This window comes from Hyperolius riggenbachi, chromosome 6, assembly GCF_040937935.1.
Source record: "Hyperolius riggenbachi isolate aHypRig1 chromosome 6, aHypRig1.pri, whole genome shotgun sequence".
Lineage (NCBI taxonomy): Eukaryota > Metazoa > Chordata > Amphibia > Anura > Hyperoliidae > Hyperolius > Hyperolius riggenbachi.
Window position 1 is genome coordinate 363,951,554 of NC_090651.1, and position 23,856 is coordinate 363,975,409.

Below are 23,856 nucleotides of genomic sequence, written 5' to 3' on the forward strand. Positions count from 1 at the left end.
TGATAGGCAGTGAAATGCCTCTCAAACTCTCACAACTGCTCACTGCTGCCCGAAAACTGCTTGTTGCTGTCTGGTAACTGCTCACTGCTGCCTGGCAACTGCTCACTGCTGCCTGGTAACTACTTGCTGAGCACACAGTTCAACAGTCCATGGAAAGAGGCCTCAGGCTGGGTGCACACTTGTGCGGAAAAGGTCCTGTTTTTATTGCATATGCGTTTGGCCTCTTTTCCACAAACTGGGAGAGGAGTGGACCACTCAACTCGACCCACCTGTGGACATCTGAAGTGGTGAGATCGCTCCAGACTTAAGGTGCGTACACACATGCAACTATAGTCGTTTGTAACGATCGTTCCCCGATCTTTACTAACGACGATCGTTACAAAAAACGAACCACCGACTATTAAGGCAAACGACGAACGAGCCAAATCGCTACAAAAGAAAGTTCTGTCTCGGCGGATTTTAACCAACGACGATCGTTTGCAAAAGTAGTACATCGTTGGAAACGGTCGTTCGTACTAGGCTTGACATGCGCATTTCACTATTTCTCCCTGAAACTTCTCATTTTTATGCGCAGGCGCAATAGTTGCTTTACGTGATGTAACGTTCGTTCTAACGATCAGATCGTTACACACCTTTTAAAACTAACTTTACTCAGGTCGTTCTTTCATCAATTAAAAGCTCGTTCGTCGTTCTCAACGAACGATCGTTGTCGCATGTGTGTACGTAGCATTACACTCCACACGCAAGTGGCAGACCACACGGGATGAACGCATACCACGCTGCCTATATGTAGTAAACACCCCCTCTCCCCCTCTCTGAAGACCACAGTACAATTGGTACCGGTACCAGTAGGGAGATATGAATGGGGTGGCATGTATGGACAGTGTGAGTGCGGTAGAAGTTCCTATATGGCTATTTTAACTGTTTTTATTGGTTAGGTCTGTGTACGGCACAACGATTTCAATAAAGCCAACTTTTCTACTTTTTCACAAAACCTATGAGCAACTGACCTATTCATTTTGTATCCTTAACTGCTCACTGCTGCCTGGCAACTGCTCACTGCTGCCTGGCAACTGCTAACTGCTGCCTGTTAACTGCTTGCTGAGCACACAGTTCAACAGTCCATGGAAAGAGGCCTCAGGCTGGGTGCACACTTGTGCAGAAAAGGTCCGGTTTTTATTGCGTATGCGTTTGGCCTCTTTTCCACAAACTGGTTACAGGCAGTGAAATGCCTCTCAAACTCTCACAACTGCTTGCTGCTGCCTGGTAACTGCTCGCTGCTGCAGTGCCTGGTAACTGCTCGCTGCTGCAGTGCCTGGTAACTGCTCGCTGCTGCCTGGTAACTGCTCGCTGCTGCCTGGCAACTGCTTGCTGAGCACACAACTCAACAGTTCGTGGAAAAGAGGCCTTTGTGAATTTGTAGTGAGTTTTCTGTGCGTTTGCGTTTTTCTTGCACATGCATTTTTGGGCTTTTGCAATTTGCATATATAAATCGCATATGCGTTTTGTATGCTATTTGCATGCATTTCTTTAATGTGTTTTATGCAAATCACTAGGAAGTCAACAGGAAGCGGAAATACATCATCAAACTTTTTTTGTTTAATAAGCAAAACACAGATAAAAACATGTGCAAAACGCATAAAAATGCACTAAAACCTAAAAACACTAAAACCTTTGCGTCACCATTAACTTTCATTGTGTGCGTTTTTGATGCATTTTTGAAAAAATATGCAACAAAACCAGCATTTTTAAGACTGCACATTGTAGAACACAAGTTGTTTCATGCGGCCTATTGACTTGCATTATGTGCGTTTTCTGCAAAGCTAGCATTTCTGCCTAGTGTGTTCCCTGCCTCAAATCCCCATCATTTTGGATTATTAACATCTCATAGACTCTACATATAAGTAGGGAGTTGATGCAAATAATGTGCTATGCGAGGCCCAGCGCACACCAAAAACCTCTAGCAGATCCGCAAAACGCTGGAGGTTTTTGTAGCAGATTTCAGAGCGATTCTAGGCACGTTGAGGCCCCGTTCACACCTGAGCGTTTTGCCGGCGATTTTGGCAAAATGCTCAAGTGCTAACGCTTTGAAAGCGCTAGTGCAATAGAAACCTATGGGCCCGTTCTCACTTGGGCGATTTGCGTTAATCGCCGGCGATCAACGCAAATCACTCAAACAAATTTTGTATCCTGCACCATTTTCAGGCGATTTTCCGGCGATAGCATTTAGTGTTACAGAAACGCTAATCGCAATCGTGGAAAATCGCCCCAAGTGTGAATGGCGATTTTTGGCATTCATCGTAAAAAAATCGCCAGTGCAAAACGCTAGCAAAATCGCTAGTGTTTTGCAAGTGTGAATGGGGCCTGAGAGAGGTTTTCTAAACCTGTTTTCTAAACATGCCTAGCGTTTCTGGAGCGTTTTTGTGTAGCAGATTACAAATATTGTTACAGTAAAGCTGTTACTGAACAGCTTCTGTAACAAAACGCCTGGAAAACCGCTCTGATGTAGCGTTTTTCAGAGCAGTTTCCTACTTTTCTATACTTTAACATTGAGGCGATTTCCAGGCGATCGCGTTTCAGTGCTATAAAAGCGCTAAACGCGATCGCGGAAAAATCGCCGCAGTGTCCAGTGATTTTACGGTGATTTTTGTGCGCGTAATTGCGGAAAAATAACTCCCACAAGGCGTTTTGCGCTTTCAAGTGTGAATGGGGCCTTAGGGCTCATTCACACTACAAGAGGTTTTCTGAGCACTCTGTAATTTTAAAAGCTCTTGCTAATGTTATGCTATGTGTGTGTTCACACTGGAGCGATGTGATTTTGTAAAAATCCCCCCATAGCATTGCATTAGCAAGCACTTAAAAAGCTCTCGTAGTGTGAATCAGCCCTAAGGGTTTATTCACACTACGAGAGCTTGAGGACTGCGGTGTTAAACCCCCCAGTGACCAGGCCATTTTTACTTAATTGGGCCACTGCAGCTTTAACCTCCCTGGCGGTCAATTTAATTCGCCAGGGAGGCAGCGGCATCTCCCCACCCCCTCCGATCGCCTCCGGCGATCAGGCCCATCAGGAAATCCCATTCTGAACGGGATTTCCTTTAGGGCTTCCCCCGTCGCCATGGCGACTGGCGCGATGACGTCACCAACGTCATGACGTCAGAGGGAGTCTCGATCCACCCCTCAGCGCTGCCTGGCACTGATTGGCTAGGCAGCGCACGGGGTCTCTGGGGGGGGGGCACCCTCTAACGCGGTAGATTGCGGCGAATCAGCGGCAGCGATCGAAGGTAACACACAGCTAGCAAAGTGCTAGCTGCGCGTATAAAAAAAAATTATGCAAATCGACCCAGCGGGGCCTGATAAATCCTCCGCAGCGGCTTACCCCGTGTCCAGCACGGGGTTACCGCTAAGGAGGTTAAGGCAAAGCTGCAGGGCCGCACAACACAGCACACAAGTGATCCTCCCCCTTTTCCCCCCACCAACAGAGCTCTCTGTTGGTGGGTCTGATCGCTCCCCCTATGTTTATTTTTTTATGTAAATATTTTTAATATTATTTTTTAAATAAAAAAACATATTTCTTTAAATGTTTTCTCTCCCTCCCGCCCTCCCTCTGTCCCTCAATCAGCCAATCACTGCGATCGGCAGTGATAGGCTGAAGCCTATCACCGCCAAACGCTTCTGTGTCACCCAGGGGACAGCTGTGTCACACGGCTGTCCCCAGTACAGCGCTGCTGCTGATCGCAGCGCTGTACTACCCTATTAGACGGCGGTTTCACCATCTAAGTCTCCCGAGACTGAAGGTGGGGCGGAGCTCTGCCCCCCCAAGCAGGAGATGCGCGCACGATCTGCTGCTAGCCCCATAGACGGGCCGTTCACGCCAATGGGTGTGGAGCGGTCCTGGGGCTGCCGCACTGCTCCACGTCAATTGGCGTGGAGCAGTCGGCAAAGGGTTTAGCTCCTGCTAATGTAATGCTATGGGGAATTTTTACAAAATCATATCGCTCCAGTGTGCTCATGATAGGATAACATTAGCAAGAGCTTTTAAAATCACAAAGCGCTCAGAAAGGCTCTTGTCGTATGAACAAGCCCTAAAAGCGTTTGTGTAACGATTTCCTATGATAGTGCTCACATTTAAGCGTTGCGATTTTTAAAAAACCACAAATGCGCTACCTGTACCATTTTCTGAGCGCTTTGGCTCAATGGCAGGTATAGGGAAATTGAAAAAGTGCTTTGTATTGCGATTTCCTGAGCGCTTTGATGAATAAATACATTGTATTTATTAATTTCCAGGTTAAAGAGTTCACTTTGTGTGAAATATCAAACGCTCCGCAAAAGCGCTTTTCTAAGCCGAAATCACTCTGAAATTGCCGTCAAAATCACCCATATTTGGTCCTTAAAGAGACTCTAACAAATTTTTCAGCCTTAGTTCTTCTATCCTATAAGTTCCTATGCCTGTTCTAATGTGCTCTGGCTTACTGCAGCTTTTCCTAATTGCACTGTCTCTGTAATAAATCTTATCTCCTTTCCTCTGTCGTGTCTGTCGGGCTAAGGCTTGAATGTGTGGAATGTGCAGGGCTGCTTGTGATTGGATAGAAGCGATACACACCCTCTGCAGGCCCCCTGCACACTCTGTATGACTCACACACTTTGTTTATGTGAGCCTATCACAAGCTGGTTAGTTTGTTTGTAAACACTGCCTAAAACTGGCAATTACAAGCCAGGATTGCAGCAGAGAGTGGCAGAAACAGCACAGAGGGGCCCAGGAGAAAATAAGGAATAGAATGGTATGCTTTTTATTGTAAGAATTTTAGAGTACAGATTCTCTTTAAAGCGGTTTCAGAGTGATTTCGGCTTAGAAAAGCGATTTTCTAAGCGCTTTTGCGGAGCGATTGATTTTTCACAATGGCGATTATTGCTTGTGATTGCGCTGGCGATTTATAATGTGAACAAGGCCTTAATCTTTGTAATGAAGTGAGAGGGATATGGAAGCTGACGTATTTATTTCCTGTTAAACAATGCACATTGCCTGGCTGTCCTGCTGGTCATAGTAGCAAAGAAAAGAGTCCTATTTTTATTTTCCGTTATATAGCTTTTTTTTATAGCATCGCATCATAACTTTCCTCTCTTTTACGCTATAAAACAAAGCCAAAATAATGACCCTTTGAACTTTCCTGCAGTAAAACCTTATCTCAAGCTGTCTCTCACTGTTTCTTGGCTGTTTACGTGCTCCAGAAAACAGGACTGTATTCCACCCAGTGGGTCAAATAGCTCAGAGAAGCTCTTTTGCGTGGATAACAATTGAAGTTTTTTAACTCTTCCTGTACTGGAACAATATGAGACATTGTAAAGCTGTGAAATCTTTCCTCTCCCTGATTTACATTCTGACATTTATCACATGGTGACATTTTTACTGCTGGCAGGTGATTTCACTGGAAGTAGCTGCTGCTTGCTTTTTTGGCAGTTGGAAACAGCAATAAACAGCTGTTATTTCCCACAATGCAACAAGGCTCCCACAGTGTGATGTCAGCACTAAGGAAGGCCCAGCCTAGGAGGACTCATGGAGAAGCATGTGATCAGTTTGATCAGCTGATAGATTTGTAAGGTTCTGATTTGCTGGTCCTGATCATGTGTTAAACTAGGAAGTCATCACAGCAATCAGGACCTTACCAATCTATCAGCTGATCAAACTGATCACATGCTTCTCCGTGAGTTCTGCTAATCAGGGCCATCCCTAGTCAGCATCATGGTCCTGACATCACACTGTGGGTGGGGTTTCTCCACAATATCAGCCATATAGAGCCCCCTGATGAGTGATGATCTGTTTGAGAAAAGGAAAAGGCTGGGTGCACACATAACATATAACATAACGTGAAATGTCGCGTTTTTTGTCATGTGCGTCTTTGGTGCGTTTTTGAACATCAAGCAAAAAACACCACATTTTTAAAAACGCATGTTTGAAAACGCGTATGCATTTCTGAAAAGCATTTTTTCCTGCGGCCCATAGATTTTCATTAGCGTCAAAAACGCAGCGTTTTCTGCAACGCTAGCGTTTCTGCTATCTGTGCACCTAACTAAAGATTTCTCCTGGGAACGGGGGTATCAGCTACTGATTGGTATGAAGTTCAATCCTTGGTTACGGTTTCTCTTTAACATATGCAGCAATTTTGGTGGTGATAGCAAGTGTGGGGGCTTTGCTATTAACAACTAAATTCGGCACACATTTACGTGAAATTATGAATGCATTATGCAAAATCAGTTGAATATTGAAATCATAATTACGTTCACTGGCATAACAATAGGGCCTGCAGCCCCTGGGGCCCGCTCGGGGCCGTTTTGGGGGGGCTGGAGGGATCGCAGCATGAGGGGAAAGTCATGGCTACATAACTTACGTGCGCTCCAGCGTGCACTCCTCTCTCACTTGTCTCTGACGCGACTTCTTGTTTATACAGGAAGTCATGTCAGAGACTAGAGAGAGGAATGCACGCTGGAGCGCACGGAAGGTATGTAGCTGCCACTGCCCAGACACCACCCACCGCTGCCCAGACAGTAATTTAAGCTGGAGGGGAGCGCAGAGGGGAGAGCAGAGCAGGGACAAGGTCCTCCAGCACCCAAGGCTGAGACACCAAAGTGTGCCCTTCCATCCCTCCCACCCCAACCATCACACACTGATTGCTATTAGACTAAGAGGCCCCCATGGGCCCACAACCTCCCCAACACCTTAATATCTAGTCATCTGGCTTGCAGTCACTGCTATGTATCCCCTTTTCTTATTTCTTTCTGCTTCAAACACAATTAGGAATGACAGCTGAATGAATTGTGCGCCCCCTCCTACACTGCGCCCTGAGGCTGGAGCCTCTCCAGCCTATGCCTCGGCCCGGCCCTGGGGGAGAGCCCCGAGGTGAGGGGGGGGACGTCCCCTCTCCCTGCCGAGTGTGGCCATGGCTTTCCCCTCATGCTGCGACACCTCCAGCCGCCCAAAACGGCCCCGAGCGGGCCCGCTCAGAATTTCTGCATGGGGGCCCGGTGGGGCCTAGTTACGCCCCTGATTACGTCTGGGCGTAAGTGCAAAAAATGTTGTGAAGTTTCAAGTAATCCTAATCAGCAGATTATGATCATCACCAGGCCCCCATTTACATCACAGGAGCCTATAGGCATAGATGTCCTGGCACCCTATATTCTGTCCTTCCTGAACCTACAAACACCTGCCGAACTGCAAGTTTGCTGGCTGTCCCAGCTCTCACATCTTCCTTCCCTTGCCCGTCATAGGTAGCTACAGTTGTCCCTTAGCATTAGGTAGCTAGACGTACCCTCAATATTAAGTAGCTAGAGGTGCCCCCAACTGAAGGGAGATCTCGTCAGTGGAGTGCTGAAGAGCTGGGTGAGTAACCTCTCATTTATGTCTCACTTGGGACTCTGCAAAAGGAGTGAGGCGCCCTGGGAGAGAGACTATGTACAGCTCTTTTGGGCACCAGCACCCCTCTTCCATGTGTTGTTCCCCATTTGCAGCCTCCTCCTCTATATGCAGTAACTCCTCTTCCATGTCCAGCTGCCCCTCTTCCATGCAAAGCAGCCGCAACTGCCCAAGGTCCAGGCCTTTGTGGCCTTCCCAGAAATCCGGGCGTGGTAGGAATCAGAATCATCTTCATTTCGCCAAGTACATTGGATGATGTACCCGGAATCGTATGCGGTACACATGGCAGTGGCAGTACAGTGCAAACAACAGTGCATGCATAAATCAGAGCAGACATTTTTTAAATTCAATTGAAAAAGAATAACGAGGGCTCAACAGTCCGAGTGTAGGGAGAGGACTGCATAAGAGTTCGGGGTGGGCGACAAAGTACAGACCAGGAGATGTTGTTTCCCATAGGACTATAGAGTGTTGCAACCTGGCGGGGGGTGTGGAGGGTGGAGTTCAGTAGGAGGACAGTATGGGGGAAGAAGGTACTCCTGTGAAGCAGCGGCCTGATGGGAGGAGCTTGAAGAAGCAATTGCAAGGTCAGGTGGGAGGTGACCTGTGAGATCCTGTTGATCCTGTAGGGACATTAGAGATGCTCCTAGCAGATCTAAGCTAGTCCTCATGTCTGATGGGAATCACTGTTTTCTGGCAGCATGAAAAGGAGAACAGGATAGGGTGTAAATAACTCACTGCCAGGTGCTAAGAGTAATTTGATTGTCAACCAATTATTGGCAAGTTCAAGAATAAGATATGGCCCATACCAGTAGCATAGCTGGAGATCATGGGGCCCCATAGCACAACTTTCATGGGGTTCTCAGGTGGAAGCACTCTTAAGCAGTACTACTTGCCCCCACCCTATGAATATGAGTTAATTGGGCAATTTACAGTCTCATGTAATCTACATATATTCAGTGGGCACTGAGACAAAGTCAGAGGGTAGAGAAGCACAAGAAAGTTAATGGTAAATACATTAGGTACCCACTGGGCCCCCCTTTGCACTATGGCCCCATAGCAGCTGCTATGGCTATTGCTACGCCCCTGGCCCATATGCTCTTACACATGCTATAGCGCTAACTATATGTAGCTACTGTATAGACTCCTTTACAAAATGCCACGGCTTCTGTGCACCACGGTGGTTAAAACAAGTTATGTGTACAATACGAGGTGTAGCCGGAATGTGGTAAGTCTGCAGTCATGTAATTCTCAGCTAATCCTATGTGATAAATAGATACTGTATATTTTGTCTGAAGAACAATACCTTGAAAATCATTTTTCCTTTCCGTCAGCAACAAAGCACAATGTTTATAAAATACAAGAAACTGACATTCATTGACAGTATCTTATCATTTTCCTTAAGAAATCTAAAATACCCGGTGCAGGATTTCCGAAGAGACTGTGCTTTTCAAGCTTCCTACATAATCATGGATTTCTAATGATCAGGGCTGTTTTTTTGGCAGGGCGACCGCCCCGGGCGCAGAATGGCAGGGTGGCGCAGACAGAAGTACATAACCAATAGGGAGTTGGTGATGCACGGTGCAGCCAAGAAGATTACCAGCATGATCACCTTCGTTGACTCCTCCTTGGCTGCCTGCGTCAGACGTCAAGTCATCATTATTTCACCACCACCTGATGTCCTGGAGCGGTACTGCAGGCTGTCAGTGCACGGTACCAATGGAGGAGTCGGCTTTCCGGGCTCTCTTCCCCTGTGTGTTTTCCTGGTCCCTGCTTCCTTCTGGATGAGCGGCTGGTCCCTAGTAAGTGCGCAGACCTACTTGTGACCTGTGGCTGTGTGACTGTCCCTAAAGAATAAGGGTTCACGACTCCACGGGGGTGGGTGGGGAGGGGACACAACTTTTACACCCTTCCCTTAGGTGCAATTTAGCCTAGAAACTGCACTGCTAATGATCTTTCTAAATACAAAACTGACAAATTTCAAATATAGACCGGGGCAGGGGTGTAACTAGAGGGGTACAGCACCTGCAGTCACAGGGGGGCTCTGAGCTGCGGGGGGGGGGGGGGGGCAACTACTAATCTTCCCTTCCTCTTATACAGGGGACTATACTTCAGATCAGTTGGTTTTGTGGCTACACTTTTTATGGGTGTGAAGTGTAAGAAACTATACGTTGGTTGCTATGGGCTATGGGCAACCACACAACACCTTTGTTCGGCACCAGCAACTCATTAACAGGAGCTGCTCATCACAGCAACAGCATTTTAGATAGAACTCCTCAGGCGTCCTCAGAGTTCAGGAGTTTATTCAGTCAACAAATATAAAGTACAGTTCATTACATCTTAGCAAAGCAGATTCTTCTGTAGTAAGTCCGTTGCATTACAGCTTCTTGATTACCTTCCTGGTGAATGGTAATCAGGTTATCTTCTGTCTATACTACGTTACATCTATACTACATAGCCCGGAAGCCTATCTACTATATACAACATACAGTTATGTAAGATGACAAAACATAAATAAGAGTAAAAGGTTGGAAGCCAACAAAGAGAAGAAGTGACTCTCTTCAGCCTGTAACCCCCTTTAATACTGGTCACCAAAGAATTAAATGTGACATCATCTGAGCCATCCCCCCCAAACCTACAATTGGCTCAGACAACTTGTGGTGTCATGACACACACCTACTTAATTAATATTCCGAGTGCTTTCTACCCCAGTTACAAGGAATGCCATGTTTGGTAAATATTGGCTATGTGTAAGAGAACGTGGAAAAGCCAGCGCGTGTACTGGCGGCAAGGCGGCTGATTCCGCGTCCAGCACGGCGGTTTGTCCGCAGCAGCATGCGTCCAGCGCGGCGGTTTCCCCGCAGCAGCATGCGTCTGGTGTGGCTGGGTCTGTTAGTTCACATAGGCTGAGGAATACGCTCGCGCGCCGAGAAGCAGAGCCTTCATGTCAAACGGTGAGGGATCAGCTGACCAGGTAGGTCAGCTGATCTCAAGGAAGCTGACTATTGGTTGATCACATAGGGGTGGCGCTAGAGAGCGCTGCTCTATATATAGTCACTGCTGGGCACTTTCAGGTTGTCTGCCGTTGCGAACACTTACGTGGAAGCACTCAGACCTTAGTCAGATCCAACAGTGTGTTTGAACCAGGAGGACCTGGGAATTCACACTGAGCCAGATTACTTCTGTTTGTTATTGTGTTATCATTCTGTTATACCTCAGACTAGTTCCAGGGTGTCGAGACCACGGACCTCACACCCAGACTAGGGACTCTGTATTATCATTCTGTATTACCTCAGACTAGTTCCAGGGTGTCGAGACCACGAACCTCACACCCAGACTAGGGACTCTGTATTATCATTCTGTTATACCTCAGACTAGTTCCAGGGTGTCGAGACCACGGACCTCACACCCAGACTAGGGACTCTGTATTATCATTGTTATACCTCAGACTAGTTCCAGGGTGTCGAGACCACAGACCTCACACCCAAGACTAGGGACTTGTGTTACCATTCTGTTATACCTCAGACTAGTTCCAGGGTGTCGAGACCACGGACCTCACACCCAAGACTAGGGACTTGTGTTACCATTCTGTTATGCTTCGGACTAGTTCCAGGGTGTAGAGACCACGGACCTCACACCCAAGACTAGGCATTGTTGATATCTGTTATTACCTGTTGCATTTCTGACTTTCCCTCTGCTTTCTGATTCGGTACCTCGCATTTCTGATTACCTGTTGCCAAACCCTGCTTGCTTAGGATACCGAATCAGTCTTCTGTCTTTGTACCTTATCTGTCTGTGTGTTGCCGACCTGGCTTGCCCGACCTCGAGAGCTATCTCTATCGTTAATAGATAGTCTCTGGACCTGGTAGTGACTACCACCTTCAGGTGTCACTCACTCACAGGTTCAGCCTACCTTACCCTGAAACTCCACCCCTTTGGAGTTCTCAGACTACTGAAAGGTCTCTGTTCCTCCCAAAAGGCAGTATCGCCCATACTGCCAAAGACCACCCACTCCCCGGGTGGTCTTACTCAAAGTTATTACTGTTGCATCAAACACTCACACTATAAGGTGTCCAGAGGTTAGTTATACTCGGATTATCGGTGATTCTGCAGATCATCAATAATCAGGTATAATCTGTATTCTTGGTGATACTGCAGATCACCAATAATCAGATTCTCTCTGTGTGCTGACACCGATCGTTACACTATGTTTACCTTTCTGTTGAGTAACGGTCTGGGGCAGCTCAGACCTATGGCTTTCCACCAGGGACATATTCCTGGTAACTGACTGCTAGTGTTGGGCGAACAGTGTTCGCCACTGTTCGGGTTCTGCAGAACATCACCCTGTTCGGGTGATGTTCGAGTTCGGCCGAACACCTCGTGGTGTTCAGCCTTTTTAGTTCGGGTTCGCCCGAACAGCTCAATGCCCAGCCGAACAGGCCGAACAGGGCCCCTGTTCGGCCGAACAGGGCCTGTTCGGCCGAATACTGCCCCCCTATGGGGTCGCAGGCATAAGGGGGGAGCATGCCCCGGTCACGGGGGGGGTCGGAAATTCCCCCCACCCCCTCCGCTAGCGCTCCCCCCTCTGCCCGCTTCCCCATACAAAAATTTTCCGTAAAGTTCAATAGTACCTTCAGTGGCTGGCCTGGCTGGCACTGTGGTGTGTTGTGAATGAGGAGGAGGAGGAGTCCGAGTAGGACGCGTTGAGGCCAGGCAGCGGGCGGTTCAGCGGTAGTACCCTTGTGGTACTTCCGCCCTTTCTCTGAACTCACGTCCTCTACGTGATGACGCATACGAGGGTACGCGTCACGCGTACCCTCGTATGCAGAGGACGTGAGGTCAGAGAAAGGGTGGAAGTACCACAAGGGTACTACCGCTGAACCGCCCGCTGCCCGGCCTCAACGCGTCCTACTCGGACTCCTACTCCTCCTCACTCACAACACACCACAGTGCCAGCCAGGCCAGCCACTGAAGGTACTATTGAACTTTACGGAAAATTTTTGTATGGGGAAGCAGGCAGAGGGGGGAGTGCTAGCGGAGGGGGTGGGGGGAATTTCCAACCCCCCCCCCCCGCGACCGGGGCATGCTCCCCCCTTATGCCTGTGACCCCATAGGGCCCCCAAAAGCGGGATGTTCGGGGAGTTCGGGGTTCGGGCCGAACATGCCGAACATCTGGCCCATGTTCGGCGAACGGACCCGAACCCGAACATCCAGGTGTTCGCCCAACACTACTGACTGCATCATCTCTTCTGCGAGAAACCCGTCTTAAAGGTATATACTGCAAACCAAGCCTTTTACCTAAACTCAGGCCAAATAACTGAGGCCTACTTAAATTATAACATGAAGATCATGATGGCCACACTTTTTTTATGACCCTTGTGAGATGGACCCCAAGGCCATGAAGGGCAATAAGTGGAAGCAAGGGAAGGGGTGGGAACACTGTGGATGGGCGCCCATCAAAGTTGTGCTGGGGGGCTCCAGGGATTTTAGTTATGCCAGTGCTCCCGGGACTTGGCCAAATAACATCACCACAGTGTTTCCTATAAAACAAGTTGGAAATTCTTCCTGTATATGACCTAAAGATGTCCATTAATAATACAGTCTCCACAACGATCAAATGAATGATCGATCGGACCGGGTACCATTAATGGTGCTGATCAACAATGAAATATCGTTTTATTGATCGTTACATTGATGATTCTTTCGGTCTGATAAAATTGCTTATGATTTTCCTTCCTTTGTTGGGCCCAACAATTGTTTCCGATCGAATCACAATTTTATAGCATCGGATTGCTTATCATTTTCCCCTCCGTTGGTGGGCCCAAATGATCATTTCCCTTCAAACGGTATGATCAGATTGAATGGTCGATCATTCAAGAAATTCGCCCTCTTTCCACGTATTTCAACCCCTTCTTTTATGTGAAGTCCCTCTCCTATGTCTTCTATGTACAGTGATCTTACCCAGCAACCACCTCTTTAATATTCTGCACTTTGTATACAACCTGCCTGGTAACATTCAATCTGTTTGATGCTTAAAGTGAATGGGAACCGCATTTAAAAAAGTGAGATAGATACTTACCCAAGGAGAGGGAAGGCTCTGGGTCCTATAGAGCCTTCCCGCTCCTCTCCTGGTCCCCTCGTTCCAGTGCTGGCTCGCCCAGTAGCAGTATTTGACTAAATTAGTCAAATACTGCTTTACCTGGCCGAAGGAGGCTTCAGAAGTCTTCAGGGAGCCCAAGTGCTCCTGAAGAAGGGCGGCCCAGTACTGCGCCTGTGCAAGCACGCTCTCCTGCACGCTCACACCTGTGCAGTATGGAGCCGCACGTCTTCAGGAGGACACGGCTCCCGAAGACTTCCAAATACCCTTTCGGCGGGGGATTGAAACGGGGGGGGGGGGGGGGGAGCCAGCACAGGATAGAGGGCACCGAGAGAGGAGACGGAAGGCTCTATATGACCCAGAGCCTTCCCTCTCCTTAGGTAAGTATTTGCTTCATTTTTTTTAAATGTGGTTCCCATTCATTTTAAGCTTGAAGAAAAAAAAAACAACCAACAAAATAAAGAGCTGTATCTATTCAGTAAAGCTTCCAATATGGGTGTAGGACTCACCCCTGCAACCCCTGCCAGGGGGGTCCAGAGGCTTTGGGGGCCCATCCTCCTTCCTTTCCCCAACCCCAAGTGCAGCCAATTAGCAAGAAAACCTCCCTGTTTGCTCACCAGCCCCTGCCACCTTCCCCGCAAAGGCAAAGTAGCTAGTAGCAGAGCCCGTGTCATTTTTTCCTGCTTCCAGACGCAGCTTCACAACAGAACACTCTCTGCTGCCATTCACCGGCTCACAATCATGTGACCCTCATGGGGTTCGGGCACCAAGAGGGCCCCATGTTATCTTTTTTGCAGGGGGGGGGGCCTATTAAGTTTAGTTACGCCCCTGGCTTCCTAGGTTTTGGCAGTTCATAACTTGAAATTCTTATAATGAAAGAAAAAAAAGAGGCGCAGTGCTACAATTTCTCTGAGGTCCATATCTACACTACACCACTGGCTCTCCAGGGAGTTCTTCCTGTAGCTGTGGACTTCTCCTACACTCGTTTCCATGGTGTCTCTGGACTGGGAGGTGCAAGAAGGATCTCTTCCGTCATCGAGTCTCTCACAAAGACACAAGGCAGCGGCTAACAACATGTGCTCACCACACACGTACTCGTTACCTCTTGACTTAAATTCTAACCTGTTTGTTTACTAAGTAAGTTGGCCTAAAGGTGAAATTTGGCCTAATGTAATTTGATTGTACAATGTCTACAATCATTTTCCCATACAAGTATAGTAGTCTGAGAAAAATGCCATCCTCAAAAGAGACTTGTGACACAGGTTTCTTCAAATATGTAGTGAGTAGTGGTGGAATTTACAAAACCAAGAAGAATGGCCGTAAGGTTGTCTAAAGGGGAATAAAGTGAGTGACAGCAAAATTGTTTCAAAGATTACACTGTGCAATTCTGTCCTTCAGAATGATATCCTAGATCTGCCCTGAGGTCATAATCAGTCGTCCTCCTTTAGGTGCACCCAAAGTGCTGTCTTTTTTTTCTGTCAAGATGCTGCAGGCTGTTATTTGAATAAACTTCTCAGACGTGCAAAGCTTGTTACCATGGTATGACAATTCATCTGGGCCCCTATTCAATTAACTTTCTCTCCTGCATCTTCTCCAAAGTGATATTTCCACGCCGTTGTAAATAAAATGCCATTCAAGCCACCAGGAAGCAAGAAGGAGAAAGTATCGGCGTTAAATGAAATGCACCCCTTCCTGCTGTTCTGAGCTTAACAGACACCAGAGATGACAAATACTTACCGTTTTATACATACCTGAGGCTTCCTCTAGCCCCATACGCACGGATCGCTCCCACGCCACCGCCCTCCGCTGCCTGCAGCTCCGGTATCGGGTCCTGTTACTTTGTCCAATCGTGGCCAGTCTGTGCAATCAGGGCCGGTGCCATAGAGGCAAAGGAGGCAATTGCCCCAGGGCCCCAGAGCCTGTAGGGGCCCCCAAGGGCTACAAGAGGAAAACATTTGTTTTGCAAAAAGACCTTATAGTTTTTGAGAAAATCGATTTTAAAGTTTCGAAGGAAAAAAGTATACTTTTAAATGCGGTAAATGTCACTTTTCGTAGCAATGAATTTCCTGACGGGGTTTCCAGGAGGTCCATACATACTCCGCAGCTGCAGCGCTTTGGCCAGGGATCACTATACAGCCGCAATATGGCTGTATGAAGATCCCTGGCATTTTTTCCTATTTTCCCAATTATTTTTTTTATGTTTAGAGTGTGGGAATGTTTTTTTTTTTTAAGTATGTGGGGTCCCTCCTCCTGAAACTTTTTAACCCCTTGTCCTCCATGCAGGCTGGGATAGCCAGAATGTGGAGCTCTGACCGATTGGGGCTTTACACCCTGACTATACCAGCTGCAAAAAAGGTTCCTTAACCACTTACCGACCGCCCACTGCACAGGGGCGGCCGGAAAGTGGATCCCGCAAGGACCGCCACATGTACAATTGGCGGCGGTCCTTGTACGGGCATGGGCGGAGCGATCGCGTCATCCGTGACGTGATCCTCCGCCGGGGATCAATGGCCGGGGATTTAGCCTCCAGCTCGCCGGCCACTTAGCAGTGCCGGGGGGTGGAGGAATACAAATCTCCGCCGATCCAGGCGTATAATAGGCTTTGTACTGTATACAAAGCCTATTGTACAGACTGCCTCCTGCCCCCAGTATAGGAACTCCACAAGTGACCCCTTTTTAGAAAAAAGACACCCCAAGGTATTTCTGATTTTATTTTTTGTCAAAAGTTAGCGGAAATTGATTTTTATTGTTTTTTCACAAAGTTTCATTTTTCACTAACTTGTGACAAAAAAATAAGATCTATGAACTCACCATACACCTAACGGAATACCTTGGGGTGTCTTCTTTCTAAAATGGGGTCACTTGTGGCGTTCCTATACTGCCCTGGCATTTTAGGGGCCCTAAACCGTGAGGAGTAGTTGTGAGAATCTGCTCAGCTGCCTGTGCAGACAGGGAGCTTTTTGACCACTGTTCAGGTCTGCATTCTGCAGGTCTCTTTAAGAGAGACCTTTTGTCAGTTCTGCAGCTTGCTGCAGAGGAATTTGCATACGTTTATCATGCAAATTGCCTAGCCACATCCATTGTGGGCTTGCTCTATAAGTACTATCTGTTTTCCACAATGCTTGGCTGGTCATAAGGACTCCTTCCTGTGAAACACTCCTGGAGGAGTGTCAGCCATGCTCTTTGTTTGAAGATCAGCTTAGAGTTATTCCTGGAACTTGCACTAGGCAGGTTTCCCTAGTGCAGTTAGGATTGTTTATCTGTTTTGTTTGTCTGTTGCGATTGTCCTGTCCCAGCGACAGGAAATCATTCTGTGTGTCTGGGTGCTAACCGCAACAGCGGTTGTTGCAGGTAGCCCCTTCTGATCTGTTTCCCTGAATCGTGCTAGCCTCTTTTCGCTAGTGCTGTGGATCCTTCTGTTCTGCCTCCCTGGATCGTACTATCATTCTGCGCTAGTGCTGTGGATCCTTCTGTTCTGTCTTCCTGGATCGCGCTAGCCACTTTCGCTAGTGCTGTGGATCCTTCTGTTCTGTCTGTCTGAATCGCACTTGCCCTAGCGTTAGTGGCAGTGGATTCCTCTGGTCTGGATCTTGGAGCTAACCTCGGCTGCGGTCGCTGCTGGTTACTCCTTCTGTTTGTCGTGTGCTTGGATCACACTGTTCTGACAGCAAGAGCAGTGGATCTTTCTGATACCTGGTTCGCACTGGCTTTGACGGTAAGAGCAGTGGTTCCTGTTTGATCGATTCTCGTTGTCTATCTGTTTGCGTGCGCTTGCTGGTGCCTGCGGTAAGGCAACCGTGTAGCAAGCGCGTTTGTGTGGTGTCTGTCTTGTCTTGGTTAGTTAGGCGTGCTTGTCTCTATTGTGCTTATCACGTGGAGACCACGCACGAACGCGTGCACTGTTGCAAATGAGTGCGGTGTCCGCGTTCAGTTAGCGTTTGTTATTTTCCTTGTTATTCTCATTGTATTATTTACTGTGCCTTTGCTAACCTCGTATTCTGTTCTGATCTGCCTTGTGTCACGTCTGGCGATCGCACCTCTCGCGATCGCGTTCCTATTTCATATCTGCTGTTGTGTGTGCACTGTCGCGGGGTGGCGACTAGGTTGGCGCACACACATACAACCTGTCCCTTTGCTCGTTCTCATTCGCAATAGCTTCTCTTGCGATTGCGTTCTGCGCTTCGTACAATTCCTGTCTGGCATTTGTGGAGGTACAGAGGATAGGTTCCTCTGCACTCCCCAGCGCCATCTGCCAACAGGAATTTCCCTCTATGGGCTGGGTTCCTGCAAATATATGCTTGTGGAGGATTTCCGCCGTATCAGCGCACGCGTTGTGCGCTGGTCACGGAGAAAGTTCCACAATCGTTACAGTAGTCTAGAAAACAAATGCCTCAAAATGACCTGTGAATAGGACGTTCGGCCCCTTAGCGCACCTAGGCTGCAAAAAAGTGTCACACAAAGGTATCGCCGTACTCAGAAGAAGTAGTATAATGTGTTTTGGGGTGTATTTTTACACATACCCATGCTGGGTGGGAGAAATCTCTCTGTAAATGGACAATTGTGTGTAAAAAAAAAAAAAAAAAAATCAAAAAATTGTCATTTACAGAGATATTTCTCCCACCCAGCATGGGTATGTGTAAAAATACACCACAAAACACATTATACTACTTTTCCTGAGTACAGCGGTACCACATGTGTGGCACTTTTTTGCACCCTAACTGCGCTAAGGGGCCCAAAGTCCAATCAGTACCTTTAGGATTTCACAGGTTATTTTGCGACATTTGGTTTCAAGACTACTTCTCATGCTTTAGGGCCCCTAAAATGCCAGGGCAGTATAGGAACCCCACAAATGACCCCATTTTAGAAAGAAGACACCCCAAGGTTCCGTTAGGAGTATGGTGAGTTCATAGAAGATTTTATTTTTTGTCACAAGTTAGCGGAAAATGACACTTTGTGAAAAAAAGCAGTTAAAATCAATTTCCGCTTACCTATACTGCCCTGGCATTTTAGGGGCCCTAAACCGTGAGGAGTAGTCTTGAAACCAAATGTCGCAAAATGACCTGTGAAATCCTAAAGGTACTCATTGGACTTTGGGCCCCTTAGCGCAGTTAGGGTGCAAAAAAGTGCCACACATGTGGTATCGCCGTACTCAGGAGAAGTAGTATAATGTGTTTTGGGGTGTATTTTTACACATACCCATGCTGAGTGGGAGAAATATCTCTGTAAATGGACGATTGTGTGTAAAAAAAAAATAAAAAAATTGTCATTTACAGAGATATTTCTTCCACCCAGCATAGGTATGTGTAAAAATACACCCCAAAACACATTATACTACTTCTCCTGAGTATGGCAATACCACATGTGTGGCACTTTTTTGCAGCCTTACTGCTCTAAGGGGCCCTACGTCCAATAAACACCTTTAGGCTTTACAGGGGTGCTTACAATTTAGCACCCCCCAAAATGCCAGGACAGTAAACACACCCCACAAATGACCCCATTTTGGGAAGTAGACACTTCAAGGTGATCAGAGAGGAGCATAGTGACTCCGTGGCAGATTTCATTTTTTTTTGTCGCAAGTTAGAAGAAATGGAAACTTTTTTTTCCTTTTTTTTTGTCACAAAGTGTCATTTTCTGCTAACTTGTGACAAAAAACAAAATCTTCTATGAACTCACCATGCCTCTCAGTGAATACTTTGGGATGTCTTCTTTCCAAAATGGGGTCATTTGGGGGGGTATTTATACTATCCTGGAATTTTAGCACCTCATGAAACATGACAGGTGCTCAGAAAAGTCGGAGATGCTTCAAAATGGGAAAATTCACTTTTTGCACCATAGTTTGTAAACGCTATAACTTTTACCTAAACCAATAAATATACACTGAATGTTTTTTTTTTTTATCAAAGACTTGTAGCAGAATAACTTGCGCGCTCAAATGTATAGGAAATTTTGCTTTATTTAAAAAATGTCAGCACAGAAAGTAAAAAAAGTCATTTTTTTGACAAAATTCATGTCTTTTTTGATGAATATAATAAAAAGTAAAAATCGCAGCAGCAATCAAATAGCACCAAAAGAAAGCTGTATTAGTGACAAGAAAAGGAGGTAAAATTAATTTAGATGGTAGGTTGTATGACCGAGCAATAAACCGTTAAAGCTGCAGTGGTCTGAATGGAAAAAAAGGCTCGTCCTTAAGGGGTTTTATGACTGCAGTCCTTAAGTGGTTAAACTGCCTCTCCTTGCCCTGAATCTTCTCTGAATCTGTCTATTAGTCTTTTTAAACAATCTATTTATTTGCTGCAGCTTAGAAGAACTTCAAGAAATGTTACACATGCCATGCTTTCTGATGTGAAATTTATCTGAAAACAGGTACCCAAGAGGTTAAAAAACACAGCCTGGGTATTCTGGAAATCCTTTTTTGTACTGCTCTCACTGCTGCTGCCTGGGAGGTCTGTCTCCATTAACTTTGCTGTTAGCCTCTGGCTTATCACGTTTTCTAAACAGCCGGTATTCTCCATCCCAATTCTGCCTGCTCTAATCTTTATGAATTTACATGTAGTAACGTGTTGAGATAATCACCGCACAAGGCGGTAATTTCCCACACTGCTCAGAAATGTCAGCTTTTCATGCGGAAACAGCTTTTATGAATGGAGACTTTGCTAAATGGTCGGTAAAGTCAGCTGTTTTGAGCATTACCGCATGTGGGAATGCTTTATGACTAGAGGCCTTAGTGGGCATAAGAACCCCTACTCAATTAATTTCCATCCCAATTTTATTTTTCTCCTCTCACAGGAAGCTTTTCAAGTAAAATTCAACATTTAAACCCTGTGGAGATCTTGACCTAAGTCAGTACATCCACTTTGCCTCCCGACGGAGCAGCATCTTCTCTGTCCTCTCAGATCATGTGGGCACGTCCACACAATCGATGCACATCACTCTTAGTCCAGCAATCGAGCCATTATGCGATTCCTTAAAATGTTCAGCGATCGGTGATTTCTTCTCACCACTCGCAATATTGCCCAAATGTTCGAGCATTTTGTGTCTTAAACGCGCGTGTGGACATACCCACATAATATTTATTACAAGGACATATAATAAGATACACAATCCATGTCAAGTTACAATTCATACATTTCTTTAAAGTGAACCTCCGGACTAAAAATCTACTCAGCAGCACTGAAAAGACTTGGGGCCTGATTCACAAAGCGGTGCTAACAGTTAGCACGCTGGTGAAAAGCCCTTTATCATGCCTAACCTCAGTTTAGGCATGATAAGTTTAGGTGTGATAAGTTTAGGTGTGATAAGTTTAGGCATGTTAAGTTTAGGTGTGATAAGTTTAGGCACCAACTGGGTTAGCACCGCAGTGCACAGCTGATCAAAAGTTTTGCGCTAGCAAAGTCTGGTGCACTTCGCATAGAGTTTAATGGCGCTGCTTTGCATGCGGGACTTTGCGTGCGATCTAAACTTAGCATGCCTAAACTTATCATGCCTAAACTGGCTTTTCACCAGCATGGTGCAATGGTTATCACGCCTAAAGTCTTTTAGGCGTGCTAACTTTGTTAGCACCGCTTTGTGAATCAGTCCCTAGGTGTTTCTTTAACAGGTTCACAGCATCAGAACTTTGTTTTTCTTACCCAAGCCTCATTTTTAGCTGCACAGAAGAAAACTGCCTTGGCATTTTTCCCCTAATGCTGTGCAAAGCATGATGGGTTTTCTGATGTTTTTGTTCTCATTCTGCTGTTTTGGTGCACATTTTTTTTTAATTTTTAATTTGAGATTTGAAGCCTAACGTGTGCAGCTGGGAGGGGTGATCAGGACACAGGACAGTTGGAACTGTGTCTCATGCTCCTTGTCACCTCCTTTCAACCAAAGAGATGGCTTCCCCCATGAGAAAGATGGCTGTTCCCATAAAGTCACAAACATTTGCCTGTTCTTTTAAAACAGAGTGGGTAAGAGATTATATTTCCTATCTATTTTAATTAACATAACTAATATAACTTAAAGAGGAACTCCAGTGAAAATAATTTAATATAAAAAGGTGCTTAATTTTTACAATAATTATGTATACATGATTTAGTCAGAGTTTGCTCATTGTAAAATCTTTCCTCTCCCAGATTCACATTCTGACATGTATTACATGATGACATTGTTACTGTGGGCAGATTATGTAGCTGTTCTGGCTTTAACAGACAGCTATAAACAGCCATTTCCTGTGTGTGTCATTGTTACATTGTGGCAGTTTGCCCAGAGTACCGTACGGTACCAGAGCCTCTTGTGGGAGGGGTTTCAGCACAAAATCAGTCATACAGCGCCCCCTGATGGTCTGTTTGTGAAAATCATTATATTTTTCATGTAAAAGTGGGTATCAGCTACTGATTGGGATAAAGTTCAATTCTTGGTCGGAGTTTCTCTTTAATGACAGTATGTTTGTTTAGGTTGAAGTTCCCCTTTAACTTATAATTCCTCACACCATCCTGGGAGGAAAAAAGTGTCGGTTCTCATCACAAAAGGGCAGGCCTTACAGGATCCACAGCAATACATCCCTACCAAGAGTGGGACGGGGTCCAACCATGTGCCCCCTTCAATTTTAGGTGATTCTGACTGGACTAGAACATCTCTTAAATTCTTGCCGCGACTTGCCATCACATAATTTTCTTAATTTTTGGATCCAGCTGTAGTGAGTCTGTATGTTCTCCCCGTGTCTGTGTGGGTTTCCTCCGAGCACTCCAATTTCCTCCCACATCACCAAAAAATCCATACATATATGTTAATTGGCTTCCCTCAAAAATTGGCCCTAGTTTATGATACATGAAGTACACAATATATACATAGCCATATGACTATGGTAGGGACTAGATTGTGAGCCCCTCTGAGGGACAGTTAGTGACCAGACAATACACTCACTAGAGGAGGTAGGACCAATAGACACCAGGGAACTGTATAGGGAAGCTATCACCAATAGACACCAGGGAACTGTATAGGGAAGGTATAGGGTCACTAGACACCAGGGAACTGTATAGGGGAGGTAAGACCAATAGACACCAGGGAACTGTATAGGAAAGGTATGGGGCCACTAGACACCAAGCAACTGTATAGGGGAGGTAGGACCAATAGACACCAGGGAACTGTATAGGGAAGGTATGGGGCCACTAGAAACCAAGGAACTGTATAGGGAAGGTATGGGGCCACTAGACACCAGGGAACTGTATAGGAAAGGTATGGGGCCACTAGACACCAGGGAACTGTATAGGGGAGGTAGGACCAATAGACACCAGGGAACTGTATAGGGAAGGTATGGGGCCACTAGACACCAAGGAACTGTATAGGGAAGGTATGGGGCCACTAGACATCAGAGAACTGTATAGGGGAGGAGGGCCACTAGACACCAGGGAACTGTATAGGGGGGAGGGGGCCACTAGACACCGGGGAACTGTATAGGGGAGAGAGGGGGCCCCTAAGCACCAGGGAACTGTATAGGGGAGGGCTACTAGACACCAGGGACCTGTATAGGGGTTGGTGGGAGGCCATTAGACACCAGAGAACTTTATAAGGGAGTGAGGTGACCAGTAGACATTGAGGTAGGCTGGTGACTAGGTCCCAGTGTTTTGGCCCACTTTGTATTTGCGTTTGACACCCCTTTCCTAGAATAAATGCAATATATATCTATGTATATATATTTCTTACTTCCAGTGTAGCTGTCACTAACAGTAGCTAATCAAATCTGACTGCTCTAACTTCTTACAGACAGGCTTTAGGTTAGTCTCACCTCATGGGGAATTCTCAAAGTCCCCTTTTAGTCTCAAAAATCCCTTATTGGATTTTTCAAGTACAGATAAAGTGCAGTACAAGGTTTTCAGGTAGCATGTGCTAAACGTTATCATAACCATTCTTTTACATACAAGAACTTCATTCATATCTAACAACAGTATCAAATATAACAAAATATACACATCTGATACTATAAAAAAAAGTCAACAACATCGTACTTATAGCATGCATCCACATAATTTATCCCTGTCATGTCACAATCAAGGAGTGCCTTTGAAAGTAAAGGAAATCCTGAGAATCCCCCATGAGGAGATGGGCTAGTCCCAAACCTGTCCCAAACCTGTCGGTAAAAGTTTAAGAATTGGGAGATTATAATACCTGCGTGTGACAGCTACATAGAAAGCAAAAATTGTATAATGCATTTACTTTGGGATAAATGTACAACTTATATGTGTGTGCAAATACAAATTTTAAACTTACATTTTTTTCCCATAGTACCCCTTTAAGATGACAGCAAAGAGAAAAAAAAGATGTCTGGAGAAAAAAGAAGAACTCAGAGAAAGACAAAGAGCTGAAATGGATACAAGTTTTAAGT

At 46.1% G+C, this 23,856-nt stretch overlaps 1 long non-coding RNA gene across 2 annotated transcripts; it reads left to right on the top strand.

Annotated features, from left to right (window-relative positions):
- Positions 1-243: 243 nt before the first annotated feature.
- LOC137523040 (uncharacterized) lies at positions 244-23,856 on the top strand. Of its 2 annotated transcripts, none has more exons than XR_011022501.1 (3): positions 244-309; positions 8,908-9,204; positions 23,757-23,856. It is a non-coding gene; the product is annotated as an uncharacterized lncRNA (long non-coding RNA). The 2 variants fall into 2 exon arrangements; XR_011022500.1 differs by lacking the exon at positions 244-309 and adding an exon at positions 1,089-1,167.